This window comes from Halichoerus grypus, chromosome 15 (assembly GCF_964656455.1).
Source record: "Halichoerus grypus chromosome 15, mHalGry1.hap1.1, whole genome shotgun sequence".
NCBI classification, from domain to species: Eukaryota; Metazoa; Chordata; class Mammalia; order Carnivora; family Phocidae; genus Halichoerus; species Halichoerus grypus.
Genome location: NC_135726.1, coordinates 46,452,209 through 46,471,823, shown reverse-complemented (window position 1 = coordinate 46,471,823; position 19,615 = coordinate 46,452,209). Strand labels below are relative to the sequence as shown.

At 38.6% G+C, this 19,615-nt stretch overlaps 1 protein-coding gene and 1 long non-coding RNA gene across 5 annotated transcripts in view; one reads left to right on the top strand and one right to left on the bottom strand.

The window, feature by feature from the left end:
- Positions 1-467: 467 nt before the first annotated feature.
- LOC144380282 (uncharacterized) lies at positions 468-17,881 on the bottom strand. 2 transcript variants are annotated; one of them, XR_013444316.1, is made up of 3 exons: positions 17,749-17,881; positions 15,950-17,535; positions 468-670 (listed from the first exon to the last, which is right to left on the bottom strand). It is a non-coding gene; the product is annotated as an uncharacterized LOC144380282 (long non-coding RNA). The 2 variants fall into 2 exon arrangements; XR_013444315.1 differs by lacking the exon at positions 468-670 and having other exon boundaries at positions 15,155-16,165; positions 16,544-17,535.
- Positions 17,882-17,955: 74 nt separating this feature from the next.
- The window catches only part of ZNF527 (zinc finger protein 527), a 28,172-nt gene continuing 26,512 nt past the window's right edge, over positions 17,956-19,615 (top strand). For all 3 annotated transcript variants that reach the window (XM_078063278.1, XM_078063277.1, XM_036120123.2), the window contains exon 1: positions 17,956-18,153. The gene's annotated coding sequence lies outside the window, so the exon portion shown is untranslated. The remainder of the gene's footprint in view (positions 18,154-19,615) is intronic.

Sequence of the window (19,615 nt, the reverse complement as noted above, 5' to 3'; positions counted from 1 at the left end):
TTTTTTTTTTAACATATAATGTATTATTTGTTTCAGAGGTACAGGTCTGTGATTCAACAGTCCTACACGATTCACAGCACTCACCATAGCACATACCCTCCCCAATGTCTATCACCCAGCCACCCCATCCCTCCCACCCCCACCACTCCAGCAACACTCAGTTTATTTCCTGAGATTAAGAATTCCTCATATCAGCGCTGAGCGAAATAAGTCAATCAGAGAAAGACATGTATCATATGATCTCACTGATATGAGGAATTAATAATATTTCTTCTTGATGGATTTTCTCTTTTAAAACCATGGAGCAACCTCAAGTCCCATTCAGTGCTTTTAATTAGTCTGTTCTCAATACTGTTTGCATTTGCCTTTTTTGGTAGTATTTGCTTTACTCACTTTTTCATTTTCATCTTGATATTCTTGTTTTGTGAATAGAGTGTCCTATTCAAGTACTGGGAGCCACAGTCAGAACAAGTAAGTAAGAAAGAAATAAAAGACATCTACATTGGAAAGGAGTAAGTAAAACCATCTCTATTTGCAGACATTGGTCTATATATAGAAAATCAAAGTGAACCCACAAAGAAACTACTAATAAACAAATTGAGCAAAGTTATAGAATACAAGATCAACAAACGAAAATCAGTTGTATTTTCATACACCAGCAACGAACCATCTGAAAAGGAGAGTCGGGAAACCATTTCATTAACATCAAAGAGAATAAAATACCAAAGAATAAATTTAATGAAGGAGGTAAAAGACTTGTACACTGAAAACTGCAAAATATTAAGAAAAACCTTTAAGACCACAAAATTTAAGAAGACCTTAGGGCACTTGTGAAGAGCACTGGGTGTTCTATGAAGTGATGAATCACTAAATTCTACTCCTGAAACTAATATTAATTTAGATTTCTAGACTTTAAATATAAGAACAAAAGTTAAAAAGTTATTAGCAAAAAACAGGAATATATGCATGACCTATTTGGCAATAGATTCTTAGATTTGACACCAAAAGTATGAGCAATACAAAATTTAGATACATTGAACTTCATAAAAATTAAAAACAATGTGCAACAAAGGATATTATCAAGAAAGTGAAATGACAATATATAGAGTGGTACAAAATATTGGCAAATCATATATCTGATAAGGGTTTAGTATACTGAATATATAAAGGATTACTACAACTTAGAACAAAATAATGATACAATTTAAAAATGGGCAGGGGTGCCTAGCTGGCTCAGTAGGTTAGGTCATGTGACTCTTAATCTCTGGGTCCTGAGTTCAAGCCCCATGTTGGGCATAGAGCCTACTAAAAAAAAGGTGGGGGGGCAAAGATTGAGGTTGAATCAGTCACCAGTGGCCAATGATTTCATCAACTGGTCCTATTAATGAAGCCTCCATGAAAACCCAAACAGATGGAGTTCAGAGAGCTTCTGGGTTGGTGAATCCATGGAGATTTGGGAAGACTGGTGCTCAGAGAGAGCATGGAAGCTCCAGGCCCTTTCCTCATACCCTGCTCTATGCATCCCTTCCTTCTGACTGTTCCTGAGTTATATCCTTTCATAATAAATCAGTAGTCTAAGCCAAGATGGAGCTGTACCTGCCTGGGGTGCCATATCAGCAAACTAAAACTTAGATAACTTTTGTGTCCCTGTAAATACTCTATTTGACCAGAAATGCAATCCAGTCAGCTAATCCTCAAATGCCAAGCCAACTCTGGGCCTTCTCACTCCCAACAAGGTTGACTATGTGGCCCCAGCCAATCAGATATTTTCTATTTGTCTCTTCCCTCTTCTTTATTCTTTATCTTATAAAAACTTCTTGCCTTCCAACTCATTTTGTAGTTCCCTGAGACTGCCCATGAAGTGTTAAATAAACTTTGTTCCTATCACCAAATAAATAAATAAATAAATAAATAAATAAGTAAGTATGGGCCAAGTTCTTGAGTAGACATTTCTCCAAAGAATGGCTAAGAAACACATAAAAAAATGTTCATCATCATTGGTTATTAAGGAAATGCAAATCAAAACCCCAATAAGATACAACTTCACACCCATTAGGATACCTATAATAAACAAATAAAAAAGGAAAGTAACAAGTGTTGGCAAGGACATGGAAAATTGGGAATCTTCATACATTGCTGGTAGCAATGTAACATGGTGCAGTTACTATGGAAAATAATTTGGCAGTTCCTATAAAATGAAACATGCAGTTACCGTATTATCCAGCAAATCCACTTCTGGGTATATACCCAGAAGAAACAGGTACTCAGAACAAAATCTTTCTATTTTATCATTTTATTTTATTTTATTTTCATCATGATAAAAGTACTTTTTAATCCCCATCACCTATTTCTCCCTTCCCCCCACCCACCTCCCCTCTGGTAACCATCAGTTTGTTTCCTATAGTTATGAGTCTGTTTCTTGGTTTGTCTCTCTCTCTTAATTTTCCTTTCCTTATTTGTTTTGTTTCTTAAATTCCACAAATGAGTGAAATCATATGGAATTTGTCTTTCTCTGACTTATTTTGGTTAGCATTATACTCTCCAGCACCATCCATGTCATTGCAAATGGCAATATTTGCATTGCATTGCATTCCCACCAGCAGTACAAGGGGGTTCCTATTTCTCCACATCCTCACCAACACCTGTTGTTTCTTGTGTTGTTGATTTTAGCCATTCTGACAAGTGTGAGCCTGTATCTCATTATAGTTTTGATTTGCATTTCCCTGGATGATGAGTGATGTTGAGCATCTTTTCATGTGTCTTCTGGCTGTCTGCATGTCTTCTTTGGAAAAATGTCTATTCATGACTTCTGCTCATTTGTTAATTGGATTATTTGTTTTTTGGCTGTTGAGTCATAGAAGTTCTTTATATATTTTGGATCCTAACCCTTTATCAGATATGTCATTTGCAAATATCTTCTCCCATTCAGTTGGTTACCTTTTAGTTTTGTTGATCATTTCCTTTGCTATACAGAAACTTTGTATTCTGATGTAGTCCCAATAGTTTATTTTTGCTTTTATTTCCCTTCCCTCAGGAGACATATCTAGAAAAATGTTGCTATGGCCAATGTCAGAGAGATTACTGCCTATGCTCTCTTCAAGGATTTTTATGTTTTAGGTCTCACATTTAGGTCTTTAATTCATTTTTAGTTTATTTTTGTTTATGGTGGAAGAAGGTGATCCAGTTTCATTCTTTTGCATGTGGCTGTCCAGGTTTCCCAGCACCATTTATTGAAGAGACTGTCTTTTTCCTGCTTGCTTTGTCAAAGATCAATTGACCATATTATTGTGGGTTTATTTCTGGGTTTTCTATTCTGTTTCATTGATCTATGTATCTTTTTTTGTGCCAGTACCATACTGTTTTGGTTGCTACAGCTTTGTAATATAACTTGAAGTCTGGAATTTGCAATACCTCCAATTTTGTTTTTCTTTTTCAGGATTCCTTTGGCTATTCAGGTTTTTTCTGATTTCAGACAAATTTTAGGGTTGTTTTTTCAAGTTCTGTGAAAAAATGTTTGATAGGGATTTCATTTATCTGTAGATTGCTTTGGGTAGTATAGACATTTTAACAGTATTAATTCTTTCAATCCATGAGCATAGAATGTCTTTCCATTTCTTTGTGTCATCTTCATTTATTTTTTAAGATTTTATTTATTTAGGGACGCCAGGGTGGCTCAGTCAGTTAAGCGTCTGCCTCAGGTTCTGGGATCGAGTCCTGCTTCAGCCTCCTTGCTCAGCAGGAAGCCTGCTTCTCCCTCTGCCTCCCACTCCCTCTGCTTGTGCTAGCTTGCTCTCTCTCTCTCACAAATAAATTAAGATTTTATTTATTTATTTGTGAGAGAGAGACAGAGAGAGAGAGGGCACACGAGTGGGGGGGAGGGGCAGAGGGAGAAGCAGGCTCCCTGCTCAGTGGGGCTCAATCCCAAGACCCTGAGATCATGACCTGAGCTGAAGGCAGCTACTTAAACGATTGAGCCACCCAGGCACCCCTCATTTTCAAGTTTTTCATCAATGTTTTATAGTTCTCAGAGTGCAAGTGTTTCACCTCTTTGGTTAAGTTTATTCCTAGGTATTTTATTATTTTTGGTGCAACTGTAAATGAGATTGTTTTCCTAATTTCTCTTTCCTCTGCTTCATTATTAATTTATCGAAATGCAACAGATTTCTGTACATTGATTTTGTATCTTGCGACATTACTGAATTCATTTATCAGTTCTAGTAGTTTTCTGGTGGAGTCTTTAGAGTTTTCTACATATAATATCATGTCATCTGCAAATAGTGAAAGTTTTACTTCCTCCTGACCAATTTGGATGCCTTTTATTTATTTTTCTTGTTTGTTGCTGTGGCTAGGACATCCAGTACTATGTTGAATAAAAGTGGTAAGAGGGATTAAGGAGTGTATTTGTGATGAGCACTGGGTGTGGTACGGAAGTATTGAATCACTATATTGTATACCTGAAACTAAGATTACACTGTATGTTAACTAACTGGAATTTAAATAAAAATTTTTGTAGAAGTGGTGAGAGTTGACATCTTTGTCTTGTTCTTGACCCTACAGGAAAAGCTCTCAGTTTTTTCCCATTGAGGATGATGTTGGTGTTTCATATAAGGTCTTTATTATGTCAAGTTATGTTCCCTCTAAACCTACTTTGTTGAGGGTTTTTATCATGAATGGATGTTGTACTTTGTCAAATGATTTTTCTGCATCTATTGAAATAATCATACAGTTTTTATCCTTTCTCTTATTGATGTGATATATCACATCGATTTGCGAATGAATCACCCTGCTTCCTGGGAATAAATCCTTCTTGATTGTGGTGAATAATTTTTTTAAAGTATTGTTAAATTTGATTTGCTAATATTTTATTGAGGGTTTTTGCATTTATGTTCATCTGAGTTATTGGCCTATAATTCTCTTTTTTTGTGGTGTCTTTATCTGGTTTTGGTATTAGGGTAATGCTGGCCTCATAGAATGAATTTGGAAGTTTCCTTTCTCTTCTTTTGTTTTGAATATTTTGAGAATAGGTACTAACTCTTCTTTAAATGTTTGGTAGAATTCTCTTGTGAAGCCGTCTGGTCCTGGACTTTTGTTTATTGGGAGTTTTTTGATTACTGAGTCAATTTCTTTGCTGGTAATTGGTCTGTTCAAACTTTCAATTTCTTCCTGCTTCAGTTTTGGTAGGTTATATGTTTCTAGGAATTTTTCCATTTCTTCTAGTTTGTCCAATTTGTTGCCATATAGTTTTTCATAATATTCTCTTACAGTTGCTTGTATTTCTGTGGTATCGGTTGTTATTTCCCCTCTTTCATTAATTTTGTTTTATTTGAGTCCTTTCTCTTCTTTGATGAGTCTGGCTAGAGGTTTATCAATTTTGTTGATCTTTTCAAATAACCAGCTCCTAGTTTCATTGATCTGTTCTATTGTTTTTTTTTTAGTTTCTGTGTCATTTATTTCTGCTCCAATTTTATAATTTTCTTCCTTCCACTAGTTTTGGGTTTTGTTTGTTCTTCTTTTCTAGCTCCTTTAGGCACAAGGTTAGGTTGTTTATTTGAGATTTTTCTTGCTTCTTGAGGTAGGCCTGTATTGCTATAAACTTCCCCCTCCACACCAGCTTTTGCTGCATCCCAAAGATTTTGGATCATTCGATTTTCATTTTCATTTGTTTCCATGTAATTTTTAAATTCCCTCTTTGATTTCTTGATTTACCCATTTCCTGTTTAGTAGCGTGTTATTTAACCTCCATATAGTTGTGCTTTTTCCAGATTTTTTCTTGTGGCTGATTTCCAGTTTCATAGTGTTGTGGTCAGAAAAATGCATGGTATGACTTCAATCTTTTTGAATTTGTTGAGAGTTGTTTGTGATCTAATATGTGATCTGTTCTGGAGAATGTTTCATGTGCATTTGAAAAGAATGTGTATTCTGCTGTTTTAGGATGGAATGTTCTGGACATACCTATTATATCCATCTGGCCCAGTATGTCATCCAAAGCCACTATTTCCTTATTGATTTTCTGTTTAGATGATCTGTCCGTCAATATAAATAGTGTGATAAAGTTCCTTACTATTATTATATTACTATCAATTACTTCCCTCATGTTTATTATTAATTGTTGTATGTATTTGGGTGCTCCCATGTTGGGTGCATAAATATTTACAATTGTTATATCTCATTATTGCATTGTCCCCTTTATTATTATATAGTGTCCTTCTTTGTTTCTTGTTATAGTCTTTGTTTTAAAGTCTATTTTGTCCAATACAGGTAATGCTACCCCAGCTTTCTTTTGATATCCATTTGCGTAATAAATGTTTCCCCATCCCCTCACTTTCAATCTGCATGCATCTTTCAGTCTGAAATGAGTTTCTTGGAGGCAATATATAGATGGGTCTTGTTTTTTTTTCTTAATTTTTCTTTTTTTAAATTATATTTCATTTTATTTAAATTCAATTAATTAAGATATAGTGTATTATTAGTTTCAGAGGTAGAGTTCAGTGATTCATCAGTTGTATGTAACACCCAGTGCTCACTACATCACATGCCCTCCTTAATGCCCATTGCCCAATTACCCCATCCCACTACCCCCCTCCCCTCCAGCAACCCTGTTTGTTTCCTATGATTAAGAGTCTCATGGTTTATCTCCCTCTCTGATTTTATCTTGTTTTATTTTTCCCTCCCTTCCCCTATGCTTCTCTGTTTTGTTTCTTAAATTCCACATATGAGTGAAATCATATAATTATCTTTCTCTGATTGACTTATTTCACTTAGCATGATACCTTCTAGTTCCATCCACGTCATTGCAAATGATAAGATATCATTTTTGATGGCTACGTAATATCCCATTGTGTGCGCGCACACACACACACACACATATATATACACACACATCACATCTTCTTTGCACTTTTTTATTGGGGTTGTTTGATTTTTTTAATTTTTTTAAAGATTTTATTTATTTTTTTGAGAGAGAGAGAGAGAGCACGAGCAGGGGGCAGAGGGAGAAGCAGGCTCCCCACTGAGCTGGGAGCCTGACGTGGGCTTGATCCTAGGACCCTGGGATCATGACCTGAGCCAAAGGCAGGTGCTTAACCGACTGAGCCACCCAGGTGCCCCTGATTTTTTAGTTATAGGAATTGATTATATATTCTGGTTATAAGTCCTTGCTTGGTAAGAAATGTGTATTTTGAATATTTTCTCCTATCCTGTGGTTTGCTTAATCATTTTCTTAATGGTATCATTGGAAGTTTTTAATCTAATTAAGTCTAATATATCACATTTTTCTTTTTTTGTTATGGCTTTTTTTATCTTTGCCTAACCCCACGTCATAAATATATTCTCCTATATTTTCATCTAGATATGTTAGGTATCTCAAATTAATTTTTGTGAATGGTGTGATGTAGGGGTTGATTATTTTCCTCTCTTTGGACTATCCAGTTTTTTTTGTACAATCTTTAAAATATTATCCTTTATCTATTGCATTGCTTTTTTGCAGCTAATGGGTGAATTTTTCCTACCTACTTCTCCTTGCCTTTCCCACCTTATTGGGATAGGTAGCTGAACAGACAAAAATAGTATAGCATCCCAAGTGAGCTCTCTAATACTTTTTGTATCTTGATTTTACCATAGACTTCACTCATCATGTGACCATATTGGATTACTGCATAGGATTTTATTTTCCTTGATTTAGATAAGGTGAAATGTACAATATAAGTATCAGAAAGTCACATTTGTAGAGTGCTTTGGATAGATAACTAAAAAATCAATGTTAGCTATAACAGAAAGTAACTCTTCCCTTCTTTCTTTCCATTCTTCTTACCTTCCCTTCTTCCTTCCTTCCTTCCTTCATGTATTTTTTTAACCGGGTGGGTGGGTGGGTAGGAATAGTGGATATACTTCAGGGAGGTCCTCTCTATCCTGCTCATATTTTTAAGTTTCTTCTTCTAGAGTACCTCAAATCAGTATCATCAGGATTCGGGACCCCTCCCCCCCGAGGGTAATTGTTAATTCAACAATTAACCCCTTGAGTGTGCCACAAGGATAAGATGGGTGTTTTTCACTATAACCCTGAAGATCAAAATATATTTTGGCAACAGAGGCATAGGCAGCACCAAAGATATTTTGTAGGGTCCTTGTGAGCCTTTTTTTTTTTTTTAATGAACGTGATCTCAGCATGCCACACAAAAATTGTTCTTGTCTGCATGAGTGACCACCCAATATGTAGGGTATCAGTCTTCCCCCGGAGCACTCTATAGAATGGAAACAAATGCCTGGTTGAGACACACAAACAACAATCAGGTGAATTATGGTACAATCATTCAATGGTATAACGTGCAGCCATTAAAAAAGAATGATGTCAACTCTATTTATGCAAATGAAATAGTCATTAAGATAACAGTAAGTGAAGAAATCAAGGGCAGAATAGTATGGTATCATATGCTGCCATTCAGAGAAAAAAGAACATAAGTATATATTTCAGTGAATATTTAAGTGTTTATATATGCCTCTGGGAGGAAACTCAAGACACAGGTAACATTATGTTGTGAGCTGCACTCTCTGTTGACAATTGAATATTCCTGCTACCCCATATTATGCTCTCCAGAGCAGAAGCTGTCAATGACATTTCTCAGAACCATCTTTCCATATGGCTCCTAGTTAGAGTGTCAGAGAGACACTTGCACAAGATTTGGAATGTGGAAAAGAAGGGAGAAATTGAGAATTCTGGTTTCTTGAGGGAATCCTGGCTGATAGGTTGTCTCTGAGTGGTGAATTGGGTGACTATGGGATATGAGTATTATATATCCTTTTTATAACTTTTAATTCAGTTTCCTAGATTTGGCCAGTGGGAGCCCCTTTAAAGCTGGCTCCTGTGTCTTTTTGACATGTCTCCTCCCCCAACTTTTTAAAAAGATTTTATTTATTTATTTATTTGAGAGGGAGAGAGAGCACGAGTACAGGAGAAAGGCAGAGGGAGAGGTACAAGTGAGCTCCCTGCTGAGGATGCGGGGCTCAATCCCAGGGCCCTGGGATCATGACCTGAGCCGAAGGCAGTTGCTTAACCAATTGAGCCCCCAGTGCCCCTACCTATCATTCTTTAAGCATCTCCTTAATTTCTCACAGAGAGAAACTGAAGGCTCATTTTGTACTTTTTCCCAGCCTCAGCCCTGGAATTAGCTATTTCTCCAAGAAACTATGGTTACTTTTAGTGGAGAATGATATTAAGAAACCAAGACCTAGGTAAGAATTGTGCTCATTGTTCTTAAGCCATCTCTGCCGACAGAGCTAGAAGATTTATATGTGTGTGTGTATACACACGTATCTGTCTATTCCCGGAAAAAAAAAAATCTGTTCATGTGGGTACTTCCAATTTTAATTCAACATCACAGTGTTCATTCTTTTTTTTTCTTTTTTAAAAGATTTTATTTATTTATTTGACAGAGACAAAGCGAGAGAAGGAACATAAGCAGGGCGAGTGGGAGAGGGAGAAGCAGGCTTCCTGCGGAGCAGGGAGCCTGATGTGGGGCTCGATCCCGGGACCCTGGGATCATGACCTGAGCCGAAGGCAGACGCTTAACAACTGAGCCACCCAGGTGCCCCCTCACAGTGTTCATTCTAATCGTCCTTTCCACATCTATAATCCCTTTTCTTATAGTGAGAAACCTGGTTCCCATTATCCATATTTGCTTATTTGCTCAGTCTTAGAATACACATTAAGTAGTTTCAGAACTGCTAATGCATACAACTGTGATAAGTAAATCCATTCACTAGAGTTTATTATTTTTGTAGATCTTTTTGTCTTTGGCCTGAGGACAAATTACTGCATTTGAGAGTTACTCAAGTTAGTTCCTTCTCCCCCCGCCCCCCACCTTCAGTGTGGTTATGTTATTCATTTGAAATAGAATTAATTTCTGTTTGTATTTAATTTGGGGATTCCCTCCATCTTTGCTGTTGTGAACACATCTTAGGGTATCTCCTATGATTCTCACTCCTAATACCACACTATTGGGTAATACCCTCCCCTTGAGTGTGAGTGGGAGTGTGAGCAACTTCTAACCAACAGAATATGGCAAAGGTTATGTGATTATCACTCTTGTTTTTATGTTAAATTGTATGGCAAATGTGAAGGGATTTTGCAAATGTAATTAAGGTTCCTTAATCAGTTGACTTTGAGTTAAAGGAAAGGTAAATTATCCTAAGTGGGTCCAACTTAATCTGGTAAATCTTTATAAGAAGGCCTCAGTCTTCCCTAAAGTGAGACTCTCAGAAGCAAAGATTTTCTCTTTATTGCTGGCTGAATTCTGTAGCCACAAAGAAACCATTTCTGCGAACTACCTAAAAGAGCTTGGAGGCTAACCCTTTCTTTGTCAAGCCTACCAATGAGACTGCAGCCCAGCTGACACCTTGATTTCAGCTTTGTAAGACCCTGACAGAGAATCCAGCTAAGCTGTGCCCAGATTCCTGACCCACAGAAATTATGAGATAATAAATGGGTCTGTAGTAATTTGTTACATAACAATAAAAAACTATATTTGTTAATTTTATCTATTTATAATATATGTGAAACGCTAACATTTCTAAGAGTCTAAACTACACTAAATAGTTCACTCAGGGAAGTGTAACTCCCTCAATCACTTCTTTTCTCTCCCCTCCCCATATGCTCTTCCTCTTCTGGATTTGAAGTCAAGGCATCAGAATGATGTCTAGCTGTGGGCTAATGTGCCAAAGCCCCAGTAAATAGATGCTGCAAGAATTAGGTTCTGTCCATCAACATGCAGAAGCAGCAATGAAAATTAGGTCAAAAAAAGCTGGGTGGCGCTTGAGAGAAGAAAGAAAGTCATAAATGAATATGCATTTAAATATTTTAGGATAAAACTTAAATGTTTTTAGTATGTATCATTTTTCATGATTTCCCACTAAAACCAAACTTTTGCAATTAACCAATTGCATTTGATAAAAGTTATCCACTATGAAAATAAATGATATAAAATACTTTTGATGTAATTGTTTAGCTGTTAGCCAACTGAACTTCTTGCCATGTGGAGAAATAAACACCTTTATTGTAAAAGCCACTTCCAGCTGGGCATTATATAACGTCCAGCTAAAAGCATCTTAATTGAAAAATCCCAAATTCTTACTCCACTACCAACCTTTCCACTGAGCTACACACATGGCTAAGTGCCTACTTGATATCACCTCTTTAACATTCAACAAGTATCTCAAACTTAACATGACCCCACCCCCACTCCCACCCTAGACGCCTGCTACATACTCATTGTTTACTATCTTAGTAAAGGAAACTACCATTCATATAAAAGTTCAGGACAAAAATTTAAGCATTATATTTAATTTTGGTCTTTCCTTCATATTCACATCCAAGCATCAGCCACTCTTGTTACTTCTACACTCAAATTATATCATTTTGACCATTTCTTATTGCCTCTAACATTTACTACCCTAATTCAAAGCACCCTATCTTAACAAGGTCAGTGGTTTCCAAATAGATTGTATACAAGCAAACCCGTGACTGACATTTAGAGACCTGGGTCAACAGTACAAGTGGTCCCCAGCCAGCTCCCTTTTCTTAATCAACTCCACTTCTGTCCCACAACAAAAGGGGCCTCATGTTCACGTGTGGACACCCCAGCTTGTATGTCTAAGCTGTCTAGTCTCACCATGTAGCTAACACTTGGCCACCTTGTACACATAGGCAGCATGTTTGCCTTTCAGAGGGCAGATGAAGGGAGAGAGCTTAAGACACAGAAGAAGCATAGGCTCTGGAAGCAGGCTTGAGGCTACTTGAGTGGAAAATTCTCAGATATCTAGAGCATGGTCTAAAGGAGGTTGTGGGCTTTGGACATGTAGGTATCTTTGCATATCGATTTCTCACCAGGAAGAAAAGGGGCTTGGCCAAAGGAGAGCCGAATGGTGACCCTTTGTATGTTTAATAATTATTAAAATGTTAAATATATTTGTTATTTTGATCGACTGGATACCAAAATTATAATAATGACTGAATTTTTAAAAATCTTATTTTATTTAAATTTAATTAATTAACATATAGTCTATTATTAGTTTCAGATGTAGAGTTTAGTGATTCATCAGTTGCATAAAACACCCAGTGCTCATTACATCACGTGCCCTTTTTTTTTTTACAAGTTTTTAAAATGATTTTATTTGAGAGAAAGAGAGCGAGTGAGCACAAGCAGGGGGAGGTGCACAGTTACCCCATACCACCACCCACCTCCCCTCCAGCAACCCTCAGTCTGTTTCCTATGATTAAGAGTCTCTTACGGTTTGTCTCCATCTCTGATTTTTCTTATTTTTCCCTCCCTTCCCTTATGATCCTCTGCTTTTTCTTAAATTCCATGTATGAGTGAAACCATATGATAATTCTTTCTCTGACTTATTTCGCTTAGCATGATACCCTCCAGTTCCATCCACGTGGTTGCAAATGGTAAGATTTCATCCTTTTGATGGCTGAGTAATATTCCATTGTGTATATACATATATATTACATCTTCTTTATATGAATGGATAAATAAATGAATCTTTAAAAAGCTTTTTGACACTTATAGAGTGTTTTGGTCACAGGGAAAAATTAAAATTTCATTTTTGTTGCTGAGAAGTAAAACAAGGTAATTAGTAAAAGACTTTTAAGGATAGGCAATTATTACATTAAGGTAAAATTCAGTGATGAAAGTGGAATGGAAATGATTTCAAGAAAAAGGCCCAGTGCAAGATTTCTAAATTTAAATTTTAAAAAAGCTTGTGTATGTTTAATTAATGATGCTGTAGAAAATATGCTAGAATGGTATCTTTGCATCATTTAAACTTATGAAGAATATCTTGTAGATGTTAATTTAAAAATGTAAAAGGGGAGGGGCGCCTGGGTGGTTTAGTCAGTTAAGCATCTGACTCTATCTCAGCTCAGGTGTTGATCTCAAGTTCATTAGTTCAAGTCCTGCTTTGGGCTCCATGCTGGGCATGGAGCCTACTTTAAAAAAAATGTAAAAGGGGATACATTATTTTTTGAAATTGTTTCAAGGGGAATGTAGCAAAACCTTTCAAAGACCACTGCTCTGATAAAGGAGATCAGGCTTAGTAAATGATGTATCAAAGTGTACCATCACAGACATGTGAGCCTAAGGAGAAGTAAATAAGTTTGACTCCTATCTCATCTGAACTTTTATAAATTGTCACATTTTTGAGTCCCCCAACTGTAAACTGGATAGGAATATTTATTTGTAGTATTGTGAAGAACAAATGAAATAACATATACAAAGGAAATTACACAGTTCTTGGATCTTGTAAGTTACCCATTAAATGTAAATTCTCTTCCCCAGAAGCTAGCCATCGGTTTTTTATTTATCTGGATTTGACATTCATGAATTATGGTGTGAGGAGGGTCTTCACTAGCATTAATAGTACGGTACGGACTCTTTCCAAACGCCTCAGGAAACAGTGCTAAGTAAGCCCTGGTAAAATTGTGCTTTATCCTTCCCTAGGCAGGGTTATAAAAAAATACTCTAGTTTTACATATTCTAGTGTAAAGAATATGGGCGATCAATCAAAATAACTAAGACAAGAAATCATTCTGGGTTTCTTCATTCTCAATTTTATTTATTTTTATTTTATTTTTATTTTTTAAAGATTTTATTTATTTATTTGACAGAGAGATAGAGAGAGAGCACAGGTAGGCAGAGAGGCAGGCAGCGGGAGAGGGAGAAACAGGCTCTCCACTGAGCAGGGAGCCTGACATCAATTTTATTTATTTTTAAAGATTTTATTTATTTTAGAGAGAGCGAGCACACAAGTGGGGGGAGGGGCAGAGGGAAAGGGAGAGAATCAAGCCGACTCTGAACTGAGCACAGAGCCCAAAGTGGGGCTCAATCCCATGACTTTGAGATCATGATCTGAGCCAAAACCAAGAGTTGGACTCAACTGACTGAGCCACCCATGCATCCCCTCAATTTTATTTTATTCTCAATTCATAATGGTTGCCTTCAAATAAGAAGAAACTAAAAAAAAACAAAAACAAAACCACATCAAAGAGGGGCACCTACCTGGCTCAGTCAGTAGAGCATGCGATGCTTGGGGTCATGAGTTCAAGCCCCACATTGGGCTTACTATGAAAAAATTTTTCTTAAAAATTAAAAAGTTAAAAAAAAACCACATCAAAGATACAGAACAGAGGGGCGCCTGGGTGGCTCAGTTGGTTAAGCGACTGCCTTCTGCTCAGGTCATGATCCTGGAGTCCTGGGATCGAGCCCCGCATCGGGCTCCCTGCTCAGCAGGGAGTCTGCTTCTCCCTTTGACCCTCCTCCCTCTCATGCTCTCTGTCTCTCATTCTCTCTCAAATAAATAAATAAAATCTTAAAAAAAAAAAAAAAAAAAAGATACAGAACAGATTGGTGGTTGCCAGAGATGGGGTAGGGGTGAAGGTGAAATGGGTGAAGGGGGTCAAAAGGTACAAACTTCCAATTATAAAATAAATAAATCATGGGGAGGTAATGTACAGCATAGTGCCTATAGTTAATAAAACTATATTGCATATTTGAAAGTTGCTAAGAGTTAAAAGTTCTATCACAAGAAAAAACTTCTATACAAGTTTTGTAACTATGTATAGTGATGGATGATAACTAGACTTATTGTGGTGATCATTTCACAATATATACAAGTATTGAATCATTATGTTGTACACCTGAAAATAGTATACTGTATGTCAGTTACATTTCAATTAAAAAAGAGATGACTAATATAGCTAACAGTTTATTTTAAAAAAATCACATACTGTGATTCTCACACTTGTTAGGATATTGAGAACTGTTTTTTGTTTTGTTTTGTTTTGTTTTTAATTTATTTGAGAGAGACAGAGATAGAGCACAAGCAGGAGGAGGGGCTGAGGGAGAGGGAGAAGCAGACACCCCGCTGAGCAGGGAGCCTGTTGCAGGCCTCAATCCCAGGACCCCAGGATCATGACCTGAGCCAAAGGCAGACGCTTAACCGATTGAGCCACCCAGGCGCCCCAGGATATTGAGAACTGTTAAGTCATGGGTGTGATTAGTGGTTCACCATGAAATATTTATATTAGATAACACAAAGTTAGAAAACATGTAAATCTATATTTTTATCAAAATTACAACAAAATAGGTTAAAACATGAGTTCATCCAAATAACTACATATTAAACTAGACAATAGCTATTTCAGAATTTGAATTGCTTTGTTATTAAGATGCATTGTTACTAAATATGCACCATTTTTTGTCATCTAATAGGATTCCTTTATAAGGAATTAGTAACATTGTTAAGACAAGTTTCTGAGAAGAAAAATAAACTTGGAAAATTATACGAATTAATTTATTTTCCAGCAAACTGAAAAATGATCATATGCTAATCATTTCCCTGTCATCATTTCAGCTTCAAACATGCCTTTCTCTATTCTGTGATACTGGAGCTGGATCTCTGACAAAGACATATCCCAGTCTCCCTTGCTACTGTTATAGTTTGCCAATGGAGGCATTAAAGGGAGATTGGAAGGCAGAAGGGGAGAAGGAACTCACTTCCTATTTTCCGGTTCTTTCAGTATCTCTAGCAGCAGAAGAGGGCTATAGCTTGCCTGCAAATTCTTTTTGCTTTCCCAGCACCAGACTACTAAACCCCATTAACGGCCAGGCTGAGACTCCTCTTCAGAGCTCTTAGGTTCTGGTAAATCCATCCCTTTCCCTTTGTTCCCCAAACTCTATGGTGTTAGCTGTTTCTTAAGTTACAAATCTGTCCCCTTTTTGCTCTTTCAGTCATTCAACATTGCATAATCAATTTCCTGTAATTTAAATATCCTGTTTGAAATTACCAATGTAGTTCTGCTTTTTTGATTATATCTTGATGGACATAGTCCTACCACAATTTGTTTTAGCATTGCAACCACTAACTTGGTTGACATACTTTGAGTACTACTTACCTGCTCTGCTGGAGATGATTAGACTCAAACCAGTGTTGGACTCGGTGATACGAGATAAGAAAAATAAATAAAGGACAAAAAGTCTTCCTATGATCAATTACTGACATATGAAGAGATAGTCACACACATTCAAAGTTTCCCTGAAGGTATACTGTGCCAGTCAAGAAGGGAGTGTAACAGCACTTTAGTATGAAATGTCCCAAGATGATCTCTAACCTGCATTGATAATCAAAACCAGGGAAGAGCTGTTCAATGTACTAGTCAAGTAGCAAACCACAATTATCATCCAAAGAATACTTACCTAGTACATTTCCCCGTTAAAGCAAACCAACTATTAAATGTTTGTAGAGTCTTAAAAAAAAAAAAAAAGTGCTTGCCTTATTCTGTAAGTAACAATGCCCAATTTCACAGAATAAACAGCAAATCACTTCAGCCCTATTAGCCAGACTCCTTTTGTTCAAGACTCTCTGGCTTTAGCTATTAGAGGTCTCTTTGTGTGTGTGTGTGGGGGGGGGGGGGATTGGAGGGATTATTCTCCAAAGATTGGTTCTCATTTCAAGAACTTCCCCCTTGTTTCCACATAGCCCTACTTACCAAACTCTTGACTTCAGTACACCTTCCAGATCTTCCAGGGTCTGGGGATGCGGATGAATGTTGCTTTGTTCAGAATTTTAACTGTCAAATACTTTCTCCTTGATCAAATTTTAGTTAGGCTCCTCTGGACCCTCTTCTCAACTATGAGGCTTCAACCTTTGGGTTTCAGTGTTTCTCTTTGCATTACCCGGTTTTAGTAAGAATTCTGTCAACTCAGTTTAGCCAGAGCCCTTGATATCTGACTACTCTTCCAGTCTAATTAAACTCCTCATCCATCCAGGCGGTATCTGATCACCCTGGACTGCCCTCAGCAAGAATTCTGTTGGTCAGTCTAGCAAGAATTTCCCCCTACCCTTGACGTCTCCCCTTAATTTTCCATCCACTGACTGCCCTGCCCCAACTTGCTCTTTGCACATTTTAAACCCTACTTGTTCTTGCTGTATTGGAACTGAGCCCAGTTCTATGTTGAAGTTTCTTCTCCCCTACTGCAGTTGTTCCTGAATAAAATCTTTAAAACAAAAAAAAACAACAAAAAAAAAAACCTCTTTAACTACCATTCAGCTGTGGCTTTCTTTAACATCACTCAGGAGCTCACATTCTTGTCCTCCTGACTGATAGTCTTCTTGAAGCTGGGCCCTAACTGAAGTTGTAAGGTGAAAAGGTGGAAGCATCACCAAGAGAACCCCCGGGGCTCCGGTTATCACATTACAAAGGGCTCTGGTGCAACGAGCGTCTTCCTAACAAACGGAATCTAATTACCCTTCTGTGATATCACATTAGGTCTAAGTAGAGAAAGGATATAAAAACGGAGGTAACAGTGACCCGGCCCATGGCCGGGGCTGAGGGATGGCACAGGCGTGGGAGAACAGTTAATCTGGAGTCAGTCACACACAAAGGCACACAAAGAAACCTCTCCCACCCGCTCCACACTAAAGGCAGGCCCAGAAACAAATAAAGCCCCACCGCGTGTCACAGGTAAACTCCTTCGATCTCTGGGGTAAGAACACAAAGAAATCGTCGCCCAAAGTCAGCCACAGTCCCTCTCACAAATCCACAAACACTCTCACATTCTAGGCGTCACACAACGACCCACAATCACGGGACGTGATTTTAAATACAGAAGCTCACTGCACTGACAGAAACCTTTGCTCCGTGGTGCGCAGTCATAAAAGTGTGCAGCGACGGTCACACACAGATCGCCACACCTGAGCATTCAATAACAGTCACGGACGCGCGGAGCTTCACGGTTTCCTCACACACAGGCGGCCACCGGCACTTGAGCGCCCGAGATCTACTAGGGCGGCACACGGCTCTCAGACACCCTCAGCCGCGGACGCCTGCGCAGGCGCGGAGTAGAGGCGGGCCTTGGGGGTCCTCTGGGAAATGTAGTTCAGCAAAGAAGGCCGCGGCGCAAAGCGTTCTGGGACTCGTGGTTCGCGGGGTCGTAAAGAGAAACAGCCGCGTCCAGTCCAGCTGGATGTTTCCCCAGCCGAGTTCGAGGTCCCGCGCGCCTCAGTCCCTGCTCAGCCTCACCCCGCGGGGGATTCTGGGAGGGGACGTCGCGGCTCTCGGGTCGCTGGGCGGGTTTCCAGAGCCCGCGGCGCCGGGAGGTGAGTTGGGCCTGGCTGCGCGCGGGAGCCGGAGGTCAGGACTGGGCTTAGGGTGGACCGGCAGGGACAGGGGTGGGACCGGGGTGGGTGCCTCTGGGGTTACTGTCGAACTAACTATGTAGAGGCCGTGCTGTGACAGAATGTGATCTTGTCTGTCACCGCGTGTGTGCTTATGTGCGACTGTATGTTTCAGGTGTAAAACTGTGTGTGTGTCTCTGCAGGTATAACTGTGTGTTACTGTATATGGGTTTGTGAGAGACTGCGGGTGTGACATTGTGTGTGTCGCAGTCTGAGTGTGTGTGATTATGTTTGACCACTTGTCTCTGTGGATATTACAGTGTTTGTGTGTGACAGCATGTGTGATTATGTACCTGTGTCCATCTTCTCTCTGCAGGTGTAAATTTGTATGAGTAATGATGACAGGATGTGTGACCTTGTGTGGTATGTCACTGTGTGTGAGATTGCGTGGGACTGTCTCTCTGAGTAATTGTGTGTCATTTATCTTTGCGTTAATTCCACTACATAGGTATTTGACATTACAGATGAGCTTGTGTAACCATGGATAGTGTGTGTGTGTGACTGGGTGAAAATTTGTATGAGTATGTGAGATGGAAAGCTTGACTGTGTGGGACCTAGTGTGTGGTTGTGGGCACAGAAAGATTAAAATTACTTGCCCAAGTTCAGACAGTTAATTAATGACAGAATGGGGTCTCGAACCTAGGCATTTTGGCTCCAGAGTCCTTGCTTTTATTTATTTATTTATTTTTAAATGTTTTATTTATTTATTCATGAGAGTCAGAGAGAGAGAGAGAGAGAGAGGCAGAGGCAGAGGGAGAACCAGGCTCCCCGCCTAGCAGGGAGCCCGATGCAGGACTCGATCCCAGGACCCTGGGATCATGACCTGAGCCGAAGGCAGATGCTTAACCATCTGAGCCACCCAGGCGCCCTGAGAGTCCTTGCTTTTAATCACTAAACTCTCTTGATCTTTCCCATATTGTGAGAATGAAAAATGGGGGCCCTGAGTTCTAAGGGTTTTGGAGAGGATTGTCCATGATCTTGGACTAGGAACCTCTAGGATATGGGATCTTGATGTGGGTCTCTTCCTTGTGAGTCACAGGACCCAGTCTAAAGACACTGTAGTGAGACCATCCTCAAATTGACTGCCTCTGGGGGAGGAAAGCTCAATCTGAAACCCAGTCTTTCTCTCCTTAGGCCATGGACTTTGAGATTTTAGCTTTGTCTTTGTCAAAACTCTTCCATGTTTGGTGCTCAGAGAGGCTGATCCATGGCTCTTTTTCTTATGTACCAAGTGAGCTAAATTTTGTTTCTGACTTTCTCAGTTAATAAAGAAAAATGTTCTCATTTCCTTTGCAAATGTGTGTATAAAATGTAGGCAGGAACAAGGGTAGCACTTCTCTATGCCAGGAATTGGCTCATGCAGTCTTGACAGTGAGGAAAGAAA